At 44.3% G+C, this 25461-nt stretch overlaps 2 long non-coding RNA genes across 2 annotated transcripts in view; both read right to left on the minus strand.

The window, feature by feature from the left end:
- Nucleotides 1–1728: 1728 nt before the first annotated feature.
- LOC123606579 lies at nt 1729–6124 on the minus strand. Its single transcript, XR_006716353.1, has 2 exons — nt 4402–6124; nt 1729–4318 (listed from the first exon to the last, which is right to left on the minus strand). It is a non-coding gene; the product is annotated as an uncharacterized LOC123606579 (long non-coding RNA).
- A 602-nt stretch (nt 6125–6726) lies between these two features.
- LOC123606580 overlaps nt 6727–25461 on the minus strand; it is a 72570-nt gene continuing 53835 nt past the window's right edge. Inside the window, exon 3 of the long non-coding RNA XR_006716354.1 lies at nt 6727–7144. This is a non-coding gene — a long non-coding RNA (uncharacterized LOC123606580). The remainder of the gene's footprint in view (nt 7145–25461) is intronic.

Here is a 25461-nt window from a genome sequence, read left to right on the forward strand (position 1 = left end):
GGTGCCCTCCTCAATACCCATCACCCACTCTCCCCTCCCTCTCACCCCCCATCAACCCTCAGTTTATTCTCAGTTTTTAAGAGTCTCCTATGGTTTGGCTCCCTCCCTCTCTAACTTTTTTTTTTCCTTCCCCTCCCCCATGGTCTTCTGTTAAGTTTCTCAGGATCCACATAAGAGTGAAAACATCTGGTATCTGTCTTTCTCTGTATGACTTATTTCACTTAGCATAACCCTCTCCAGTTTCATCCACGTTGCTACAAAGGGCCAGATTTCATTCTTTCTCATTGCCGCGTAGTACTCCATTGTGTATATAAACCACAATTTCTTTATCCATTCATCAGTCGATGGACATTTAGGCTCTTTCCATAATTTGGCTGTGGTTGGAAGTGCTGCTATAAACATTGGGGTACAAGTGCCCCTATGCACCAGCACTCCTGTATCCCTGGGGTAAATTCCCAGCAGTGCTGTTGCTGGGTCATAGGGTAGGTCTATTTTTAATTTTTTGAGGAACCTCCACACTGTTACAAGATGGTATTTTAAAAATTGGGGAAATTGGGAGTAGGTGGAAGAGAGGGCTTATGGGAACGCTCTGTAGTTTTTCCTCAGTCTTTTTTCCTGAGGTAAAACTACCGGAAAACCAAAACCAAAACACAAGATTACCAGACTAGGCCCAGATCCTATACCTGGCCCTGTTACTAACCAGCTCTTAGAGCAGATCGTCGCCTCTCTGGGTCTTCCAGATCAATAGCTTACAACATGGCCCACCTTCACGAGACATTCCACGACTCTGAGAAAATGCACATTGGCCCAAATTTCTCCCTTTGTTGAGGAGTGAGAGACCCAATGTGCTTGGGCCTCAGGGCCATGAATGTCAGCCCCGCGAGGGTTTGGACGGTTGCAGCCAGAGCTCAAGATCTATGACGTCACTTCACTCTTGTGCATGAGGTCGTTTGCACCTGAGGGCCCCAAGCATCCATGTGCTTGTGGTTGTGGCTGCTGCTCATTTAGAACGGTTACTAATTCTCGGGGCGCCTGGGTGGCGCAGTCGGTTAAGCATCCGACTTCAGCCAGGTCACAATCTCGCGGTCCGTGAGTTCAAGCCCCGCGTCGGGCTCTGGGCTGATGGCTCAGAGCCTGGAGCCTGTTTCTGATTCTGTGTCTCCCTCTCTCTCTGCCCCTCCCCCGTTCATGCTCTGTCTCTCTCTGTCCCAAAAATAAATAAACGTTGAAAAAAAAAAAAATTTTAAGAACGGTTACTAATTCTCAACTTCTGCGAGCATTAAAAAAGTGTGCTTTTTCAGCACGAAGTTTTTTTGCAGCATGATAGAAACTGGAACCCACAAACTGTGTTGACTTTAAAGGAGTAGATGTGAGAATTAAAACGTCCTCCTTCTACACCCAGTTTCTGAGTTTATGTGCTGAGCTTCCTGACAGAAAGTTGGCCTCTACGTGCCCCCCAGCTGCCATGTAGATGACAGGGTGCCTGGCCGAACAGATGTGCTGATGTTTGCAGGCAGAGCCGGCCTGCATGTCATTGAAACCCTGCTCACCTCATTCGACGGTTGCTTCCCTGCCCGCTTCACAGAGCTGCCGCAGGGGAAGACCTGAGCTTACATCCCAGGTCGGCTCTTACCTGAATCCCTCGGGTCCCAGCAGGTACAGTGTAAACACAATCCAATGCGAATATCGCTCATGACGAAGGGGAATGTAAGTCACGTAAATGCCAAGTACGATGGGTAATTTCATTTTATATAAAAACACGCGGTGGAAATACACATCATTTTTAGATTGCACTCGATTTTTTGACACACAAATGCATTTTTGTTTTAACAGGGTGAGGAAGAAAAAATAGTATCACCAACTTTTACTTGTGTGCAAACTTCATACACACAGGATTTAAACAGATGTGTGTGTTTATAACCTTAAAGATGCACATATGTAACACATTCCACAGTGTATTTATTTGCACAGTTGATTTGACTGAAAGACTCTGTATTTACATCTTTTAATTGTGTTATGTGAGACAGTGCTACACGCGTTGTTTATGTGTCTGACATTTATGATTGAAAGCCAAGTGGCTCATGGAAGTTAGTTCTCCGTAGGTTTTGGAAGTATTCCAGACCAAAAAATTAATTGCTGCCAAGAAAGGCATGGGTGGGGGTGGGGTACGGAACGTCAGTTGATTTCCAAATACTTAATTTGGGACGATCAAAAGTAAAAATCAAAAAATAAAGCGCCCTGCTCAACACAAAGCACAAAACTTAAGGCTAACTTCTCCCATTCAGGGAAAGAAAGAAGCTTTCTGTTGCTGTTCATGTGTGATATTTGAAAGGGGCTGCAGCACAGTGTAAGGATGGGGAGGTGGGCAGACCTCTCTGGAGCCCACATCCAACACTTCTCAACGAGGATTCCAGAAGGCCCAGCCTGTAAATGCCTATATTGTCTTCCTTCCCCGCAGCCACGGCCAGCTGAACATTCTGCTTGGTCTGTCCACAAAAGTTTTCTTCCTGCATCCAAGAGTTCAGGTTTTAAAACGCACTCTTGTTGGGAAAAATTCTAAAATCAGAAAGGATGTGGTCTGAAGTGTTGAAGTGTTTGGCCACGTATGGAATACACTACTCAGAGAAATGAAGTGGCACATTTATCAAGTCTCAGTGTGAGCTTTTCAAGCTGGGGATCCAGTATAGATTTGTTTGAGCTGCCCTGGCCAGAGCTTACTGAATGTCTTCCTCCGCTGGACGTGTGTGCCTTTTGTATTGCCCTCCTGAAGTACGTAGGTGCTGCTACCCTTTGGCACAGATTATTAATGCCACTGACAATTCTGCTATTTCCCCCTTCTCTTTGTCAATAACTCAGGCTTATGAATCCAATAAATATCTGCCTAGACTTCAATTATGCATGAGTGGATTCTCTCACTCTTCCCTCTTAGTTTTCTGCAGCACTGGGGACAAGTTATCATATACCACGTGAGATGGGTTTGCGCACAGGGGAGTGCTGGGAGCATCGCTTAGGTCATACCAAGTCCTGCTAGAAATACACACCGTGCTGCTAATCTTCAAATATGGAAAGGAGAGGCTCTCTCAGAAACTACCTTTGCTCTCTATTTTAAATTCCAACGGGTATGGAGACAAACAAGGGTAAGGAATTTTCGGTTCCGCTCTGCTGAGCTGCACAAAGTGACTGGTTAGCTTGATGGGCAGAGGGAAGGGAGAATTAGCAGTACTTTGTCTCCACCCCTAACTCGATCTTTGAGCATATTTGTTCCAGTAAAATCAGGTTAAAATAAATGAAAGGCAGCTTGAAGGAGGCTTAAGATAACGGGGAGAGTGTGCATGCACATGAACTTCAAGCCTCCCCTACCTAGCACCTGCCAGCAGACCCGCCATTTGATCCTCAATCACAGCCCAGAACGTGCACCCCAGCCCCAGCCTGGACCATGGACGAGGCTCCACTGGGGAGCACTGGCTGTGTGCTCTCAACATCTAAAAAAGCCAGTAGCCGAGCTCTGATTTCTGTTGTGAAGTCAAAATACAGAAGGAACCCCATAAATGGAGAGGGAGAAAGGGCATCCAGAAGGTTGTATCAAATGAGCGAATTTCAGTAATTGTGGAAAGATAGAGCCAGAAGTGACAGAGCAGGGGTGCGGTGAAGGGGTAGGGATATATGTTGCAAGAGAAAAATGATATTTTCTCACCCTCCTTTTCTTGTCCCTCCTTCTCTGTCTCTCCACCCCTCAGAGATGGGGTTTGCAAAGACATAGACTTGTCTCCATATAGCAGATAACGTGGAGAAACCCACATAGAGAAGAGGGGACACGGGGAAGGCCACTCCCACTTCCCCATCGCATATGAACACCACCACCACCGACTCCTCCTCTGGAAGTTTATTTTCCCTACACCTTTTAGGAAAAGGGGGACGTTTTCCCTAAAATAAAAGTTTTAAATCTGAGGGAAAGATAATTCTCCATATTTTTGGAGGGCTAAAGCTCGGCTCGTAAGCAGCGTCTATGATGAGCCCTTTATCCAGAATAGCTAAAAGGTGTGTGGAAGGACATGTCTAATGTCACTCTGGCTTTCTCAAGCTATCCTTGTCTCACGGTCAGCCTGCAGGTTACACATGGAGTGCCCCCTCTCCTACTGCTTTGAATGCACTGCTGATCTTCGTTTGGGTCATAACAATCAGGTCCTCTCTCTCTGCCATCCTGGGAGGAGGATCAATCAGAATTCTTGTCACACCTGTCCTACTTGAGAGTTTCCACTTTAACCCCCATGCCTTTGCTGTCTCATCCAGATTGCAAATCACTTCTTCCTTTTTCAACCTGTCCTACTTGAGAGTTTCCACTTTAACCCCCATGCCTTTGCTGTCTCATCCAGATTGCAAATCACTTCTTCCTTTTTCAACTTGAACTTCGGCATCTTTCGCTCCCTTTGTTGCCCCTCCCCCAATCTCCTCATGTAGCACCAGTCTGCTGTTACTCACATTGCCAGAGACAGCACCAGGAGATTCACCTGCAGAGTCTCTTGTCCTGTGTGTCTCTGAGTCCACAGGTGGGCACCCCAGGATCCTGGAGATGCACTGTGGGTGGAAGGGGAGAGGACACCACAGGACCGATCCTACCCTTGGAGTTCCACAATACGCTATCGTCCACACTAAACGTCCTGAGACTTCTCACCATAAAGAGGCCCGCTTCATGTCTATAAAGTGACACTGCACAAAATTATTTCAGAACCCCAACTTTTGAGTCAGGCCTTCTACCATTTTGCAAAAGTGCTGTTGTGAGGGGCATGTGTCAGGAGATGTCACTGGTCCACATGGTGGGTCTATCCCATGGTGGGATCCAAGTGCTTGTATGCATGGGCATGGGCCTCAGGAAACGAGCTGCCTCTCCAACTCGCCCCCACCTTGTCTTCACCCCACAAGCGTACAGCAGTTCCTGGTAATGCCCGAGTTACAGATCTGGAGTGACCAGCCCTGGAAGCCCAACCCTAATGACTCACAGAACTTCAAGACCTTCCTCTTGTCTGCCCTCAAGTGGCAAAGACTGATGGCTATACTACAAAATAAATCCTTTCTCCCCTTGTTCTTTGACAAGAAGAACTTCTAATTTGGGGGCTGGACTTGTCAGGATTCTGAGTAATCCTGGATAGGTATGCAACTGAAGGGAGGGCTGTGGGCACCATCTAGAACTGTGTTTAATGGGAGGGGGCATGCCCTTCTTTCCCTTCTCCCCTTCTCTGCTTCTAGAAAGATGTGATGGCAGGGGCTTGAGCAACCACCTTGTGTCCCACGGTAGAAGCCACATGCTCAACAAGGTAGAAGGAGACCGGGTGCCTGACATCGTAGAACAAGATATCCGCTCCAGATTGACACATCTCTTCATCTTTTATATGAATAATAATAGAGTTTTTATTAGGCCACTGTTATGGTGAGGTTTCTGCCACCTCAGCAGAATCTAATCTTAATGCATTTGGCTCCTCTCTTCAGCTAAGCCCTCAGATCTCTCCAAGGAAACTAAACGCCCAAATTATTTCCTCGAACAACCTCTTGGAAAGTCATCTCAACTGGGAACAAGTTAGCTTCAGGGAGACCCCACTGGAGTGTCTCTACTGATGACCTTCTGCCTCCTGTATCTGGACCCTCTCTCACCCAAGATCTTTCGCAAGGAGAGCAGGAGGTGGGAGTTGACTGGACAATCATCCACACCACCGTGATGAGCACCTTGGCTGTCCCTGCCTGGGTGGTCTAGTCCAAGTACCCATCTGTTTTCTCACTCTTGGCCCCGGATAACTGTTCCTTGCATTGCCAAACTTTCGGTGTTATATGTTCATTTGGCTGTATTCCCATTTACGATCATGTCTTCCCCACATGAAGCATCCAATGTGCTCATTAGTATATACACACCATCTATTCTGATGGGCTCAGTGTCATGTGGTTCAGCTTCAACATCACACAGCATCTAAATTAACAGACACTCCAATACACGACTCTGACCCTGCCAGTCCATTTCATGTTTAAATCCATAGTGCCAAGGCTAGTAATTCAAAGGAAGGCAAGGAGCGCCTGGGTGGCTCATTCGGTTAAGCGTTCCACTTCAGCTCAGGTCATGAGCTCGCGGTTGTCAAGTTCAAGCCCCCCATTGGGCTCTGTGCTGACAGCTCGGAGCCTGGAGCCTGCCTCGGATTCTGTGTCTCCCTCTCTCTCTGCCCCTCCCCTGCTCACGCCCTCTCTTTCTCTCTCTCAACAATAAACAAACATTAAAAAATATCTAACAAATGAACTAAATGGATAAAAACCCTAACGTTAGAATATCGAGCACTCGGACACGCGAAAAGAAGATTTTTGCACAAGAAAGTGGTGTTGTAACCACTATTTCTGGGCTGTGGAGTCACCTACTTTCTTAGGGTTTGTGGCCAATGAAAAGGTTTTCAGAAAAAAATAATGTATTTGTACAAAGGCTTAGAAAAACCAGAAGCACACCTACATACACTTTTGACTGCATCTACCTGAGGAGAGGAAAGAAGGCAAGGAAGCAGGAAGGGAAGAAGAGAGGCAATGAGATCTGATCCATAATCTTTTTTTTACATGGCATCTAGCATGGAACCTGGTGGCTAAAAACAGATATTTCTCTATGCCCGAGGGGGGGCAGAACAAGGAACATAGATATCAGTTTCATTGCCACTACCACTGTTATCCTAAATTTTGAAATATTTGAGCATACAAAAAGCATCATATTGGATGCTCTTTATTGGATGCATAGATCTATGTTTATAGAAAGTTTTAATGGTTGCAAAGACAAATTGCGAAAATGATTCATTTTTTTTAGAGATCTTGATATATCATCCCGCATGCTAATAAAGTTTTCAATACTGGGCTGCAGTATAGATTATAATACTAATGTTTCCCCTGGGCTCCAGTGATTAGAACTCCTTTGGTAAATGTCTTAAAGTTAAGGTTAATGCACCAAAAAGCTGTAATTCACTGACGTTTAATACTGGCTCGTGCAACATGAAAACTTTGGTAGCGGATGCAGGCTGTTGAGAAACTTTTCTTCAAGCTTTGGAGTCCAGACGTTCACAGAACGTTTTCTCCCCATGCCCTCAGAGCCGTGTGGTTCCGACACCTTCCTCACGGATGCACAATGATTCTGGAAAGACAACAACAAAGTCGGGGAAATAATGGCATTATTGTTGAAGGGAGCCTTCAGGAGGTAATACTCTAACAAGAATTGAAACTTGAACTCTTTGAACTGAATTTTTCAGGAAAGCACTTCCAAACTCTTGAAAGGAAAACATCAAAGTTTTGAAGGGCAGATATGAAAAAGACTTCCCCTCTTACACCAAAGTGACGCAAATTCAACCTGACACACGTTTATGGTGAGTTTTGTGCGCCAGTGGAGATGAAACGGAAAAAGGCACGTGCTCGTCTTCAAGGAACGTATGACAGTGATCTTTCAGCTGGTTGAGACCTCGGTTTCTGAATTATTTTTCCCTTCTGTCCTCTGCCTACTCAGAAAGGGCTGGGTGGTACGTGATTTTTGTAGGTGCTCTCTTAAGGTGCAAAACCTCTTTCAGGATAGTAGGAAACAAACTGTAACTATTATGAGAAAACATTTTTCTTCACGGGTCAGTTTGGCAAGACCAAGAAGCTTAAAAATAGAATGTGTTGATACGAGCGTGAGATAATGGAAACTCTCATACATTTCTGGTGCGAGTGGAGAGAGGGGTGGCCTCTACAGAAAACAACTGGGTAATATTTACCTAAAGTTTAAGCGAATATACTGGTTCATCCAGCAATTCTGCTTCGAGAAACGTATCGCCCTTTACAAGTACTTTGCTCATCTGTGAAATGATGCATGCTAGATATAACTCACAGCACCACGGTGAAAACAGCAAGAGGTTAAAAGCCACCCAAATATCTGTCAGTAGGGGATAGGTCAATAGGTGAGTAATAAAGTGGATGATAAAAAGCCGTAATGACTGAGGAAGAGCAGCATGAGCTCAGATGGAATCAGCAGCAGATGTGTCCAGGAGGACCAAACAGGGCACGATGAGACCATACGGTATGTGGTGCTGTGGCAGGTCTGGCACAGGTGTATTAGGACAACTGTCCTGCATCGCTGTCCCTTACCCTCCCCAGGAACCCAGTGGGCTCAGCTGCCAACAGTCTTGTCACAGAGCTCGTCCCTCTGAGAACCCCAGCTCTGTCTTGATACCGTGAAAACCCAGCCTGTCTCTGGGGGGTTGTGAAAATGAAACGTTCCTGGCTGATGCCTCAGATCTACATGCGGTTCTGGGCCACCCTTTGGCCCACCAGAGAGCCCCCAACACCCTGGGAGCAGCTGCCGTCGGTGCCCCTGGCACCTGCTCTGCTGTCCCAGCCAGCTTTAAGCTTACACAACCAAGACAGGGTACAAGCAAACCTTGTAAGGGCTGGCGTGCGTTGTGGCAGGACACGGGCTCTGAGATTCAGGGTCCGGCCGCATCTGCAAATCTTGCGGACCAGAGGGTTCGCGTGTTTGTTATCAGGAAGTAAACAGCCTGGAAGGAGGAAGGTCTGTGCTCTTAGCTCCAGCCAGAGACACCAAAGACCCCGAGGGGAAACCGTGGACCACCTCTCCCCATTTCTCCCTGACCACAAAGTGGCTCTAGTAGAGTGAGAGCTGAAGGAGGCCTGGTAGCTTCTGAAATCTTCAGAAACTCCAATAATCGGTGTCCAGGAATCAGCATTCTCCAGTGCCTTTGTAGGAAACAGGCACCAAAAGGGGCCCTGAGAGCTGTGTGTGAACCCATGGGAAATAGACCCATACATAAGATCAGGAGGCTTGGACAGGAGGGCACAGGTGCCCCTGCCATGCGGCCGGAAACAGTCAGGTTCAAGAGCAGGAGAAGCCTAAGGAATTTTGGATTACAAAAGCAAACAGACTGCCTGCCTCAAGTTGTAGGAGTCAGGGATACAGAAAACCGGACCAAAAGTCATCTATCCTTCAAGAGGACGGCTCCTAAGATGTCACGTATGTCGAGCACGTTCTTCTTCATGCTTTCCTTCCAGTCCTGCCAAAGCAAGGCAGTCCAGTCCTGCCAAAGCGGTGGTTTGCAGGGACCAGTGAAATGCCAGTCCTCCCCTGTGTCAGTTGCTCCTAAAAACAACATTTTTCTTGTCCTGGCTACAGACACCTATCAGGATGTACCCAGAGCCTCTGTCTACTATGTCAACAGAGTAGAATGCTTGACAAGAGGAAATATTCTGATTACCTAAAGCAGAAGCCAAAACCAGAAGGACGGTTGCAGCTTCCAGTGGTGAATAAGTCCAAGGCTGTTTTTGGTTTTTTTGTTTTGTTTGTTTGTTTGTTTGTTTTTTGCAACGGACATCCTAGATGTTTAAGAGGTAGTGAGAAGTTACCACTTCTCTATAGGCTCCAGACTGGTCTCTCTGTTCATCTTTTCTCTGCCCCAGCCAGTCCCATCTCTGCAGTAGGGTTACTTTTCCCCAAAGTCCACTTTGATTGTTAATAAAATAAAGAGGTTCTCCAGGCATCACATAGGTTCCAAAACTCTCAGCTTGGCTTTTAGGATTGTCTGAGTTGAAGCAGTATTTCCGGGACTATCTCCAACTAAACTCAAGGCCAGCAGGTTGACTCATCTGTTCTCCAACTCTCATCTCATCTGTTCCATCTCTGTGCTTGTCACTTGGCACCTACCCCACACCCACCGTCATTTACTGACATCTTGCTATCTTTTAAAATCCAACTCGATGCCACCTCCTCCAGGAAGCCATCCTAATGCTCCCAGCCTTAAGTGCTCTCTCGTTCTTCTGAACTTCTGCAGGCCCTTGTTCCTCATATGGCTTTGTACTACAGTTGCTTTCCAAATGGGCTATGTTCTCCTTAGGAGTTAGATCTTTTATGGAATTTCTGTACCAAGAATTTTCTGGTATCTCTCAGTACTTAGCATTACATTCTACATGTAATGTTGACTCCCAGCCTTTCGATTAGAAGAGGCCTGCTATGGACTGAATTGCATTCCCACCACCGCCCCCCCCCCCCCCGCCACCCACCAAAATTCATTATGTTGAAACTCCTAACCCCCAGCGTGATGGTATCTGGAGGTGAGGCTTTGGGGGGAAAATTATGTTCACATGAGATGGTGAAGATGGGCCTCTCATGATTGTATGAGTGCCCTTACCAGAAAAGAGCCATTTTTTGTTTGTCTGTTATCCATTTGGCCAAGTTTTGTCTTTTGTTTGGAAAGTCTAATCCTTTTGCTTTTAAAGTAATTAGCATAAGGAAGAACTTCTGCCATATTGTTATTTGTTTTCTTTATGTTTTCTACCTTTTGCTGTCTCTCGTTTTCTCCATTACTGCTTTTTTGGGAATGAAGTTGATTTTCTACAGTGAACCCGATTCCCTTCTCATTTCTTGTTGTGTGTATCTGTTAAATGCTTTCTTTAGAGTTACCATGGGGATTACATTTAGCGTCCTAAATTTGTAACAATCTGGTTTGAGCTGATACCAACTTAACTTCAGTAGGGTACAAAGTCACCACCCCCCAACTCTGCCCCGGAAAGCTCTGTTCTCCCTTTCTGTTACTGATGTCCCAAATTAACTCTCTCCACATCGTGTGCCCTGTAACATGGATAGTTATTATTTTGCATGCCTTCGTCTCTTAACTCGTGTAAGAAATAAAAAGTGGGGTTACAAAACAAAGCAAAAACAAAACTCTTTTTTCAAACTGCTCTCTCTCTCTCTCTCTCTCTCTCTGCTGTGTGTGGACGCAGAGAAGCCAACCGTCTGGGAACCTGGAAGAGAACTCTGACCAGAACCCAGCCACGCTGGCACCCTGGTGTCAGACGTCCAGCTTCCAGAACTAAAAGAAAAGAAATTCCCATTGTTTAAGCCACACAGTCTATGGTATTTTGTTAGGGCAGCCTGGGCTGGCTGAGACAGGGCCTTAAGAGGTCCTCTGAGCCGGCCTTCTTATTTTACACAGTGATCCAAAGGGACACAGAGCAGAGCAGGGGTCAAAACCCAGCTGCCCCACCCCACCGAAAACCCCGCAGCCCACAGCTCTAGCAAGTATAATAAGGTTGTCAGATATCACAGAGTGAATGAAAAGGCCCAGAGCAATAAGTATATTTTTCTTAAACATGTCTATACCTTTAAACTCTTTTTATCATAGCTTTGAAATAACAAACCAAAGGCCCACGGGGACCTCCAGCAAGGTCTGAAATTGAGAATTGGGCTTAAGAAGCTGCCAGGGATGAGGAGAGGAAGGGGGAGGACTGCCTGTTTGGTTATAACAATATTATAATTACAGAGTTGTGAGTTACGCAAAGGAGAACACACGGCAGGATTCACCACCACCTCGCGAGATTTCTTGTACCCGTGCACACACTAAAGCATTTCGGGGCTTGGCTTTCTGTTACTGCCACTACATTACGCTCATCCACGTTTTACAGCTCACAGAGGGCTTCCACATACATGGTCTCATGGAATCCACGCCACAGCCCACGCAGGAACGTGCCTCTCTGCGGAGACCATCACCTCCTAGAGCCGAAGTTTCCATAAGTGAGCTGAGTATGGGCACACAGCTGCTGAGGGTTGGACCTGAGACTGCAATGCTGTGTGTGTGTGTGTGTGTGTGTGTGTGTGTGTGTGTGTGTGACAGAGAGAGAGAGCGAGAGAGAGAGAGGGAGAGAGGAGTTGGGGTGGGCTTGACCCCACTTCACTATACACTCCAGGACTACGTTCCAAGAAGTCCACGAACATTCTCCATTAGCTGGTAGCTGAAAGAAAACCGAACTTCTAATGAGGGACCTGAGTTTCCGTCACCAATTCACAAGTGACCGAGCAAATTACTTAGTCTCTCTAGTTCCCAGTTTCTTTACCGTGAAAGAGGCGTGTTGGATAGCTTTGTCTTTGATTCCCTTTCAATTCAGACAGTCTGTGATTTTCAGAGCTAAACAGGGTTAGATAAAAGAGCAGGCCAACTCACTTCCAAAAAATTCTGATCCCTGGACCAGGTCCCTAGGAGGAAGACATTATTCATAACGCATCCTCCCCACACTCTTCAAGTGGGGAGGGGAAGACAAGACCTGCATCTGGTCTGAATGCAACGGGAACTGAAGCCTGCCCTATCACTCTAGTTAAAAGACTCCGCTGTAGCCGTGAGTGCCAAAGTGGTCAACGTGGCTTTGGAGGTAAATCAAAACCAAGTATGCAGAAGATCAAAAGCTTTACTCCTCAGAGACCAGCAAAAGGCACATTTCCCAGACACTCTTCCCTATGGAATTTAAGATCTTCTGATATCTTGCCTAATTTAGACCCCAAACCCTAATAACTTCAGGCTGGAAATAGTCCTAGATCAATAAATACCCAAATCATAGTAAATCAGAAAACAATGTTCACAGCACTGAAAATCTCTTTATCATGGCAGCATCTATACGTATTAACTGTGTTTATTACTAATAACATATGAAGAGTGCGAGGGTTTAATGCGTCATTCCACGAGTTTTTAATCTTTAACACAGACTCTTTATAATCAAGTTCAAAAACTTTCCTCAGTGGTTCCATGTCTTTAGAGAAACAGAACATCTATCAAGAGAAAGACTTTAAAGCATGTTTTCAACAAGTAAGAAATAAAGCCATTGTGAAGAAAAGATGAGGTTTTAAAAAACATTTGTTAAGCTACATTAGCACTGGCTTTCAAACCCCATACTATGACATTCTTATATTCTGTATTAATTCATATTTGCACATGTTATAAAGATTTCGAGGAATCTCAACCAATAGATTTCTTTTAATCAGCAGAGGTACAAAAGGAGGACAGCAAGAACACTTATTCATCAGAAGTGATACTATTTGGGAATAAGACAAAATTTTTCAAATTTCCGCATTAGAGCGCCACCTTCGCAATTTTGTGCCTTTCCAAAGTACTCACTAGAATATTAATTACCTAACATTTAACATTAAGCTCATACTGAACAATGAAATCTATGAAATGACAAGTTCCACATGAAAGGTATTTCTTCTCAAACCCATTAAACTATATAATAACCATTAACAATATTCAGTTCAGAGCCCCTTAACATTCCGCGTCATGCACTTGGACATACGGCTGACCTGTAACTTTCAAAGTTTGTTGGCCACCATCTGGCTTTCGTCATCCATCCACTTATTAAGTATTCGGTTAATGTAAATACAGAATAAATAGAGATGCAAAGTGAACATCGTACAGTTCCTGCCATGATAGCCATCATAGGGTGGGAAGAAAAACAAAAGAATTAAAACTACGGTAGTGCACCTGCCGGCACAATCAAAACGTGTGTAAGACACCTGGAGAGCAGAAGAGAGCGCACTTAGTTCTGGGGAAGCTTCCTGAAAGAGGTGGCATCTGAGTTCGGGCAGCTGCTAGCTGTAGAATGTTGAGAAATGACTCAGGCTCTCTGAACCATACAGAGTGATAAGCTTTCCGTGACACAATGTATCTAGAACAACAGTGGCTCTCAAACTTTCTGCCTTAAGGGCCCCTTTATACTCTGAAAAACTTACTGAGCATTGCAAAGAGCTGATGTTTATCTATCGGTACTGATTGTATTAGAATTTAAAACTGGGAATTGTAAAGTATTTACCGCTCGTTAAAATAACAATAAGGGCATGTTAACATAAATAGCATTTTTTAATCTCCCAAAACGAACAAAAATGCATACTAAGTGAAATAAGCCAGTCATAAAAAAATAAATGCTGTGATTCCACTTATATGAGGTACCCAGAGTAGTCAAATTTATAGAGACAGAAGGTAGAAGGGCGGTTGCCAGGGGCTGGGGAGGAGTGAGCAAACGGGGAATTGTTGTTTAATGGTATGGTTTTACTGATGCAGGATGAAAAGAGTTGTACGGATTGATTGCACAATAATGTGAATGCACCGCATTCCTGAACTATACGCTTCAATATGGTGATGACTGTAAATTTTATGTTATATGTATTTTACCACAATTAAATTTTTAAAAAAATTTTATGTTTGTTTATCTTTGAGAGAGAGAGTGCAAGTGAGGGAGGGGCAGAGAGAGAGGGAGACACAGAATCTGAAGCAGGCTCCAGGCTCTGAGCTGTCAGCACAGAACCCGACGTGGGTCAAATCCATGAACCGTGAGATCATGACTTGAGCCGAAGCCAGACGCTTAACCCACTGAGTCACCCGGGCGCCCCATAGTTATTTTTTTTAATTAAGTTGAGTAATAGGAATGGCATGATTTTACAGTTTTGCAGATCTAATTTTTCTTTTTGTCTAACTTAGCACAGCTGGATTCTCATATCTGCTGCTACTTTCATTCTGCTGCGATACATTGTTTTGATTGTCTACCATCATGATTAAGTGGTTAAAAGGGAAAACGTTTTGGTAATTTTATCAGATAATTGTGGATCTTCTTCTTTGATACTACACCAATATTCAACAAGTGGTAATTTCTTAAAGGTTAGTTATACTATAGAGTCTGAAACCATAAAAATTAACTTTTGCTACTTCGTTACATTAAAATCCATTTTCTACTTTGCACCTTACGTGACTCTTTTACCCATGCGTGATTTCTTCACATTGACTGTTGGTTGTTGGGGAAATGTTGGTTCACTCTTCCAAATGTTATCCCATTTAATATTACAATATCTAAGGTATTGCATGCTTTACTATCACCTCTGATGTCATCAGAAAAGTCTTTAAATATTCTGAATTTATCAAGCCCATGGTGCTGAATACAAGTTTTCCAAAATTCCAATTTTCTCTTGAAAGCTTACATTCATTATTAGCCATACATACAATCAGTGACTTCTTTGACATAAAAAGCATATTTTGTTTATTCTCATAAAAAAGACCCACTACATCTGCCAAGTCTAAATATCCACAGTGTGTGTGTTATTCTTGCAGGTAAAAAGGGGACTCCGTGGAGGAAGTGACTGCTCAGCTCCCGGCTCAGAGTATCTCACAAGACCTTTCCTCAAGACAACTGTACTTCAAGGTACAGGAGAAGCCTTAACGCTCATGTCCCATGTTGTCACACAGAGCATTAAAAAGATGTACACTTAAGGGTCAAGTTTTAATACAATGAATAAATTTTACACTGTCATCAAGAGTGTTCCTTAGTAAAAGTGGCTTTTTCCCCTCTGTAAGTACATGGCGGTGAACACATGCTCACTAGTACAATTTGGTGCCTGGCCTTGATTTATGCTAAGGAGCCAGCAAGCTGACCCGCCCTTGTTTTTGTACCTTCAGTGTAAATGCCAGGACAGTGAAACAGGCAAATAACATCTTACTATTAGTATGAAAACACTTTGATCTTGTGGATTCCCAGGAAACAGTCCATGGACCATGCCTTGAAAGCCTCTGATCTAGAGGCCTTTTTATTTAAATCTTCATTTTTAAGTATTCTAACAGAAATGTTCCAATTCCTAAGTATACATGAAGATTGCAAAAGTAGATAAAGACCGCATGAAGTATTTCAATGCTTGAACACAATTATTCTGAAAGGGATTCTAGACTGAAGATGACTTAGCATGGTACCTTCGATACTAAGGAGAAAATTAAAGCAAGTGCCTTATCAGGCATAGAGCAATAAAACAAAAACTATCCAAGCTGGTTACTCTGAGAGACGTCTCTAAGAGAGGTTTATAGTTTCTAAATGTTTCTTTTCTTTAAAAAGAAAATGATGTTTTTCTTCCCCCCAAAAAAGTTTAACCTAAAGAAAGGAAACCCCCCATTGTTATTCATATTATTCATATTTTTTCTTAATTTAGGCAGCAGTCATGGCTTTCACAAGCAATGACAACAGAAACTTTTCTTAAAATAGCACAGGCTTTCCAACCTCAAAACCTATAAGGACTGCTGGATTTCAAGGAATAAAATCATTGGAAGGTTACTACATTTGTCGTATTTCAAACTGAGTGTAAATAATAAAGGTCTAACTCAAAAAACAAGGCCGATAATTCCGTGGTGACCAGCCAGACTCCTATTCCCATCATTTATTCGTATGTTGATAGACTTCCCCAGGAAGCCTGGGAAAATAACAGAAGTAACTCAACTTTCCCCAAGAGGGAAGCCTTCATTTTTCCTTGGCAGATTCATTCCTAACCACATAGCAGGGAACCATTATTAACATCTGGATATTCAAAAAGAGCCACTGAATTATTATAAAAATGTTTCAAATCATCAGCCTAAAACTCAAATGATCTACAGTGTGTATGATGCTTTTTTCTCCCTTTAGTCAAGAAGATAAATGGAGAAATTCTTTATATTTCAACTTCCATTACACATTTGTTTTTAATCTGGGAAAATTCATGTCTGCCTACTGTACCTCCATATCAAAGACTGATATGTCAGCGTTGGCTTCTGCTCCTCTCACCATGAGTTTCTTTTAAGAATACAATTTTTTTAGGAGTGAGATTACTGCAAAAATCAATTGGTCCCAAACAGTTATAAGTCAGATACTGAGTTCAGTTCTCTTTTAGTGTAGCTGTGTGCTGTTAGACTGAACAGCAATTAGGCAGATCAAATGTCCTCATGTTTCACTAATCCCCTTCTCCCTTTTTTTTAAATTTATTTATTTTTTAATTTACCTCCAAGTTAGTTAGCATATAGTGCAACAATGATTTTGGGGGGTAGATTCCTTAATACTCCTTACCCATTTAGCCCATCCCCCCTCCCACAACCCCTCCAGTAACCCTCTGTTCCCCATATTTAAGAGTCTCTTCTGGTTTGTCCCCCTCCCTGTTTTTATATTATTTTTGCTTCCCTTCCCTTATGTTCATCTGTTTTGTCTCTTAAAGTCCTCGTATGAGTTAAGTCATATGATATTTGTCTTTCTCCGACTAATTTCACTTAGCATAATACCCTGCAGGTCCATCCACGTAGTTGCAAATGGCAAGGTCATTCCTTTTGATTGCCAAATAATACTCCATTGTATATCTATACCACATCTTCTTTATCCATTCATCCAACGATGGACATTCGGGCTCTTTCCACACTTTGGCTATTGTCGATAGGGCAGCTGTAAACATTGGTAACCCCTTCCCCCTTTTTTTTTTTTTCAACGTTTATTTATTTTTGGGACAGAGAGAGACAGAGCATGAACGGGGGAGGGGCAGAGAGAGAGGGAGACGCAGAATCGGAAACAGGCTCCAGGCTCTGAGCCATCAGCCCAGAGCCCGACGCGGGGCTCGAACTCACAGACCGTGAGATCGTGACCTGGCTGAAGTCGGACGCTCAACCGACTGCGTCACCCAGGTGCCGCACCCCTTCCCCTTTTAAACAGTTTCTAAAAATTAATAGTCATGACTTTTCATAAACACACCACACACACACACACACACACACATTATAATATTCTTCGCAAAGCCTTTAAGTCTCAACATTGGGAGCTACTGATTCTGTTGGGTCAAGATGACAGTTTTGTTGGTGGCACTTGATAAACTTGATAAGACACCCTTCTATTTAAAACCCTCTGATGTCAGGGCGCCTGGGTGGCGCAGTCGGTTAAGCGTCCGACTTCAGCCAGGTCACGATCTCGCGGTCCGTGAGTTCGAGCCCCGCTCGGGCTCTGGGCTGATGGCTCGGAGCCTGGAGCCTGTTTCCGATTCTGTGTCTCCCTCTCTCTCTGCCCCTCCCCCATTCATGCTCTGTCTCTCTCTGTCCCAAAAATAAATAAACGTTGAAAAAAAAAAAAATTTAAAACCCTCTGATGTCTTCCCATTATTCTCAGATCACTACGTGAAGTCTTACCACGGTCCACAAAGTTCTGCTTGCAGCCCCATCAAGAGGATATTCAGCCCAGGTGACACACAAAAAAATGTTTTTGGAACCCCCCAGGATGAACAGGTTCAAATCTTTGCAAGCAACTTTGATTTTGGCAAGGCCCATTCCAAACCTTTGTACTACATACTGACTTCCCACCACTCTACTTTCCCTACGTGTATGACCAGCCTGTTTATCACCCACCCCACCACCTGTCCCAGCCTCCTCCCCCACCAGCTGCCCATTCCCAGCCTCCCTGAACTACAGCTCTGCCCCAAATAGTCTTCATGTCTGTTTTTCCCAATCAAATCCTACTCAACTCTCAAGTCTTGGCAGAAAGAGTCAATAAAGAAATCTTGCCAGGTTCTGCCTCATGCACCCTCACAGACTCTGTAACCTTCCTCGGCAGACCTCCTCACACTGACCACATGGTAGATAAGTGGCTGTTGAGTTAGTCTGGTTTTAAATGTCTGTCTCCCCACTAAGCTTCATAAAAGCAGAGACTGGATCTGTTTGGCTAGTATAACCTCCCCAAAGCCTAGAAGAGAAACTATACATGGGCCCTCAGAAAGCATTCCTTCCTTGTGGGACAAAGTTCTTAATAAGGAGAAACTTCTCCTAAACTAAACTTTACATTGGAGTGGAAGCCCTGAAGCAAATTCAGGGAGGGCTTTGGAGAGGGAAAATCTTTATTCTCTGCTGGATGTAAGGGAGAGAAAAGGAAGAGGCTGAGGATCTTTAGGATGGTCCCTCCCCTTAGAGTTGTGAGGCCTGGCTCAACAGGACAGATGGAGGCCCCAAAACCAGCTATCTAAATATTTATAAGCTTGGGGAACCTGGGTGGCTCAGCTAGTTAAGTATCCGGCTCTTGGTTTCAGCTAAGGTCATGATCTCAATGTTCGTGAGTTCGAGCCCTGCATCAGGCTCTACATTGGCAGCATAGAGCCTGAGTGGGATTCTCTCTCTCCTTCTCTCCCTGTCTCTTCCTTGCTCATGCTCACTCACTCTCTCTCTCTCTCAAAATAAATTTAAAAACTTAAAAAATAAATATTTATTAGCTTAAAATTAAGCTAATGAACAATCAAATGAAATACCTTTTATCCTCTTATTCTTAAAAAAGATGCCTTCAAAGTAAACCGGAAGTCTGAGTAATCAAACATAATGAAATATAGAGACTTCAATCAAGTTGGGGGTTTTTTTGCACCCAAATTATCCACATTTAAATTTTTTTTTAATGTTTATTTGTATTTGAGACAGAGAGAGAGAGAGAGAGAGAGAGTGTGAGTGGGGGAGGGGCAGGTTAGGGATGGGGGAGACAGAATCCGAAGCAGGCTCCAGGCTCTGAGCTGTCAGACAGAGCCCGATGTGGGGCTCGAACTCATGAGCTGTAAGATCATAACCTGAGCTGAAGTCGGACACTCAACCGACTAAACCACCCGGGCACCCCAAATTATCCACATTGTGAAACGCTTTAATAGGAAATAATTATTTTCTTCATTGTCTAAATACACACAACACACACAGAGTTCATAGATCTCCATTAGGAATGAATGGTGCCCATTGTTTTAAAAAACAAAAACAAAAAACAAACCTGATTTCCAGGACACTCAGAATCCAGTTCTATTGAACTGTGAAACCAATATGTGTGCAAATTGAAATTCCTGCCTGTAAAGAAATTGCTCTTCTCACAATTGTTTTTCCCCTTTCTCCCCAAAAAAGTCCTGCTCTGCTTTCCCCCTTGGACATTTTTCAACTCCGTATCCCGTCCTTGGTGGCTCCCAAGAGTGAAGGGTCTTCAAATCTCAGACATCTATTCACCATGTCCTTCCAAGGACCACAATGAGTGCTTTGCAGGTTATCTTGGGATGAGGGCTCTCAGAAGCGGGGACATTTACGACATGTAACACAGGTATGCCTCACTCTACAAAGGGAGTGTGATCTGGAAGCCCTGAGTTCCCAGTAGCTCTCGTTCCCCTCTGTCTTCCCTTGTCCGTGAAGAGAATGCTCACCTTCATTTAGGGTGGTCACTTCATCAAAGACCTTTAATTTCACCCTTTCTCCTTCTTCCTGTCAAGTATTCACAGCAACACTCGTTCAAAAACTCCATGAAGACCTCTAATAGATGGGTTATAACTAACTCTAAAAGGATCCATGAATCCCATTGAAAAGTGAAACAATCTGTTGCAACACAAATACCAATCTTGCACAGCACTTGTGTCGTCCACTTCTGACCGTCCGGCCGGGAATACAAGCACGGCCCAGAGAAACGCTTGCCCGTGTTTCTTTTTGCTGACTTGGTACTGCACTTACTACCTTTTTGTGTGTGAAGATGAAAAACACACCCCAAAAATGAACTTGAAAGAATCAGAAATTTCCAAGTGTTGGACTGATAGCAATGATCGGGAATTGCTTTGAATGCCATTTACCTCTGCGGGGGCTACTGGTCATAACAGGACACCTGTTGCTTCTTTTCCTTTATAATTTCCCTCCTCCTTAAATTTGTCTGAAGTGCCTTCCCAGGCTGGAACCTGCTACATCACCAGTAAGGGAGGGAAGAAGGATAAAAATTCCAAGGTGAGATGTATTAAACACAGACGTATTTTTCACCTTCTCCTTTTGGCTCCGCCTCCAGAGGGACTAATGCCTAATGATTCCAGGAAGCGAAAGCAATTAAATTTCACTTGGTGTAAAGTTGAAGAAATTGTCCCATGTGAAAAGAATGTTTCTTTGCCACATTCCATCAGCGGCAATAAACAGGCAGATTTCCCTGGTTTTGATATAGTAGTGTGAGCTTTCACAAGGCTCAGGTTGATTTCATTTTAAAAAGTGGAATTTATGGGACAGAGGGCTGAAAGGTTTGTACTGACATGTTTAAAACCCTCTTTTAAAAAAGCGGCATATTGCATCGTTCCATTTAAGTGTTCACACCGCAGACTGAAACATAATCTGTTTACTGAAAAAACAACTTTTTATTGCCCTGTGAATAATTTCCCATTGAAAAAGAAAACAATGTACAGTATTTTAGTGCTTTGTGAAACATCTGGAAATTTTTCTTCAGTTGCTAAAGCTATTAGGAATTTGCATCCACATTCAAACTACTGATTTTTTAATTTAATGCAGAGCAACTTCAAACATACTATTGAACAAATCTAAAAGCGACAGCTTCCAGAGGCCCGCCGAGGGCATTCAGAGACAAAGCAACGAACCCAGCACAAGGCAAGTCTGGTCTCTCAGTGAGCCCGTCAGGGATGCTTTTGCTTCTTTGTCGTCACTTTCCTGAACACGGTGGAGAGTGGATTGTATTAGTTAGGGTGACACCAGCTGCTCTAACAAATAACCCTAGTCTCGGTGGCTTGACATGGTGGAAATTTTCTTCTTGCTCACCGAACAGCCCAACATGGTGTGCCAAGCAAGCTGGATGCTTTCACATGGAAATGCAAAGACCCTGTTTCCATCTCTGACTGCATCTTCCACAGGGCACTTTGCAGAAAAGAGACAGAGCCTGAAGGCAGAGGTGGTGGCCACCAGGCCTGCTCCCATTCCATGGGCTAGAACTCAGTCGCCCGACCAAACAAACCACAAGTGAGGCGAGGACCACACATCCAATCCCGAGAAGGAAAAGAAAAGGGTTTGGCCAACAGCTTGCCAGTCTGTAGATCCCAGCCAACATATTACAAGATTGAGAAGGTTTCCCTCAAACGCTACCACGTTCGGTGCTCAGCATTTGCTTATCCAACCCCTACGGTGGGCTCTACATAAATCATTCTACTAAAGGTCCTGGCAGTTTCCGGAGGGGACTAATGGTGCCGCAAAGCCATTGGACTTCAGAGGCTTTTTCCTGATCTCAGCTCCAAAGCCTGTACCTTTATTTGTGAAAGTTGTAAAATGGGACAAATGATGAAGACAGCTCTCCACGTGAAGACAGCATATTGGCCAATTCAAGCTCTGGAACTATGTACAAGCTTTACTGTCAGAAATCCTCTTTGCATTTTACTCTATTTTACTTTTCTCCTGAGGCTGTTATTTCTCCACCAGGGAACTTCCTGCAAACTTAAGACTTAACACGTTATTTTGGAAAAAAAAAAAAATCTTTCCACACTGTTTCATTGCCTATGTGTAGGCATCATACTCCGACCTACAGGGGATACAGCAGTATGAGCCAGGTTCCCTCAAGAACATGTCCACCCAGAAAAGATAAGTTAAAATATAAATGACTGAAGGTTGTGTGTGTGGGTTCTTCCTCCCCCACTCTGGGCCTGCTTCTCCTACAGTCTACGTGAGCAGCCCATCTCTGTACTACCATCGGATACGATCTTACTTGATCATCTTATTATAATTGACTATTGACCTGTCAGCTTCCTCCATTACACTAGAAACTGCATGAAGAAAAGAATCTTCTTTTTTTAAGTTTATTTATTTATTTTGAGAGAGAGAGAGAGAGAGTAAGGAAGGGGCAGAGAAAGAGAGAGAGAGAAAGAGAGAATTCCAAGCAGGTTCCATGCTGTCAGTGTAGAGTCCAACACAGGGCTCGAAATCTTGAACCAGGAGATCATGACCTGAGCCAAAATTAAGAGTCAGTTGCTTAACTGACTGAGCCACCAGGCGCCCCAGAAAGGGATCTTCTGTATCTATCTTGCTTACCCCCAGCACATACCCCAGTCTCTGGCTCCTAACAGGTACTTGCTAAGTGTGTGTGGACTGGGATTGAGCTGAATGCAAGTTAGGAAAAGATAGGTTCCATAAGACAGTAAAAGAATCAAAGAGCTACTAGTGTTCAAAAGACAGAACCGTGCATCTGGCTCAAGGGGGGCAGGGAGAGGGGGGACGGTTTCCTGAAGCATTTGAAGTGAACTTTAAAGGAAGGATAGAGTTTCAACAAGCAGAATTTCAGCGGTGGATCGCCCGCAGAGGAGCGGCGTCCGTAAACACTCCGAGGTGGAAAAGCAAAGAGGAAATTGAGGAACAGCCAGCATTCTTGCTTATTGTGCACTTAAAGTGTGTGAAGGGAAGGATAAGAGAGAGGAATGGGAAGTGACTCTTCTAGAAAGGGCTGATCCTCAGGCTGGCAAGTTTCAATTTTATTCCGTGGGCCAGAGGGAGCTGGGGGAGGCCTGGGTATCAGGAGGAACAGTCTGCCAGGTGGGTGAGAGGTGGAGCATGTGGGTGAGAGGCTGGAGGAAGAGACGCCTCTGGCCAGGCTTGAGAAAATGCAGGTGAACGGCCCCAGGGCCCTAGCTGAGGCAAGGGGCAGTGAGGAGGGACAGGGTAGGTGGGGCTGGAGGTACCGGCAGAGGAAGAGCCAACTGTTCTTGAAAACAGGTCAGAGTGTCAGGAACGATGACAAGGCCAAAGCGCCAGGGGAATGACAATGCGGTGCTACCTCAAGAGGCACTGGAGACAGAAATACTGATTTGGTGACTGAGGACAGGATGAAAATGTGGGTTTGAGACACTTTGAGCCTAAAGTGCTCAGGAGAGGCCGGGCAGGGATGTGGGGAGGTAGGCCGTCCAAATGGAGCTAAGGGGAGCTGAGAAGGCAGGGCAGCGAGGGCCAGGTGGGCCTGGCCGTGAGGGGGGGCCACTTGGCCCAGACCTTGGATCCGTGGAATTTTCCAAACTGAGACTTGACGCTGCCTTTAAAGGAGTTTATATGTACAGTCCCAGAGTTTGTGTGGGTGTTGAAAATTTGGTAAGTATAAACTTGCAAGATACATCGCAATTTTGCAGCCCTACCGGGATATTTATTCACTGTCCTCATATGCACGGAGACTTATTTAGAAAGAAAGAAAGAAAGAAAGAAAGAAAGAAAGAAAGGTCTTCTAATAGCTCTGGCTCGGTGTCCCCTCATAACCCACACTCACCTCCAACTGTAGCAATCTCTCCGCTGAACGATAATTGCCGTATCTTCCTCCATCTCCCCGCTGTCTGAGGCATGATGTGGGGTTAAAAGCACAGTGGCCAGCCTGGCCTCTGGCAGAGAGAAGGCAATGCAATACATATTCAGGGAGGGATGGTGAGGAAGAGAGAAGTCCTTTACTTTGAATTAATAACTGCAGTTCTCAAAGTGGAGGAAGGCTATATAGAAGAAAGACAAGTATCTTCCTTTCAAAACGGACAACGAAACCATCCTTGTAGCATTAACAATCTAATTGAACATATGGTGAGCGCCATCTTCTGTGGGAAGCTTCCTGACAACGTCATGGAGGTTCTGTCCAATTCGGTATGAGGGTGTGGGGTGAAGAGATGGGAAGATCGGGGGTATTCCACTCCAGTTCGTTTTCACACCTTGAATTCCACTTCTGAGCACAGACAGACATGTCCTGAGAAACTCTCTGACCGCCTTTTCTATTCCTTGCTCCCTTTGGCCCCAGCAAGCATGGATGGAGAAAGAGAGGAGGTCAAGATGTGGAAGATTTAAGCAGATCCGAAGATGAACGATGGAAGATCCTGGCTTTTTTCCTTCCCTATTAAACCCTGGGCAGACTGCTTCAAGAAGAAAGAACAACACGTTGCCCAATTATTATAAGAATATACTTCTGATACACCTGTTTTACTTCCCAACGCCGACTTTGATGACCTTAATTTTACCTGCGCTATGGTATAAATTTTCCCTGAGATCTTTATCTCATCCTGACGCCAATTAGCACATGAGTTTCAGCAGAAGAATCCACGGCAATTTATACACACCTTCGAAGGAAAGGAAAGACTAATCGAAATGAAGACCGTCTCAAAACCAATTGAACAGGTGTGCATTTCCATAATGGCTGCACAATTCAGCCACGTATTGGTGTTTGTTCCTTTTGCTTGTGAACTGAATTAGTAATCTTCACATGCCCTGTCCCGGTGATTGAAATAAATTACTTTGTTAAATTGCGAAGCAAGTTGACCCATCTGTTGGCCCATGAATGTTCAGATTCTCAGAGGGTTTATTATTCCAAATAATGACTGCCATATGCAGCGGTAAACAGTTCCTTTAAAACTGACTAAAGGATTTGGTGCGACTTTTGAAGGCAATTTATAAAGCTATTCATGTTCCCCTACAGGATCTGCCCTTCAACTAACTTCCAGAAAAGTTGTCTTGATAGGTTAATCCTGACCAAGACACGTAGTTCTCTTTGGAGAGGACAGAGGCAGTGAAGAGCAGAAACATATGTTCTGTGAATACCTACTATGCATCAGGCACCAGGACATATGTTAGTGCAGCTCCACGGGGCCTCACACACGGGCCCTGGGCTGTGGGTACAGATCCCAGAGACAACAGGAGGTCAGAGAGGTTAAGCGGCTCATCCAAAGACAAATGCTCAGTGTGAACTGGGATGCCAACCCCACCTAGTTGGTTCCAACTTGTGCTATCAATTCAGACCTATTGGAGAAAAAAATCAGAGAATATTTATGCCACTGTTCCGATCCTGCAAACAGCCCCATTCTGACAATTCTTGCCCCCTTGTCTCTAGAACATGAGCCTTTCTTGTCTTCCTGATCTCCTTTAAGGGGAGAAGAAGAGGGTTTTGAACTCCCATTGGCAAGAATATAATAAGAATGTTTTGGGGCACCTGGGTGGCTCAGTCAGTTAAGTGTCTGACTTTGGCTCAGGTCATGATCTCGTGAGTCCAATCCCCACATCAGGCTCTGCGCTGACAATGCAGAGCCTGCTTGGGATTTTCTCTCTCTCTCCCTCTCTTCTCTCT

Source organism: Leopardus geoffroyi, chromosome A2, assembly GCF_018350155.1.
Source record: "Leopardus geoffroyi isolate Oge1 chromosome A2, O.geoffroyi_Oge1_pat1.0, whole genome shotgun sequence".
NCBI classification, from domain to species: domain Eukaryota; kingdom Metazoa; phylum Chordata; class Mammalia; order Carnivora; family Felidae; genus Leopardus; species Leopardus geoffroyi.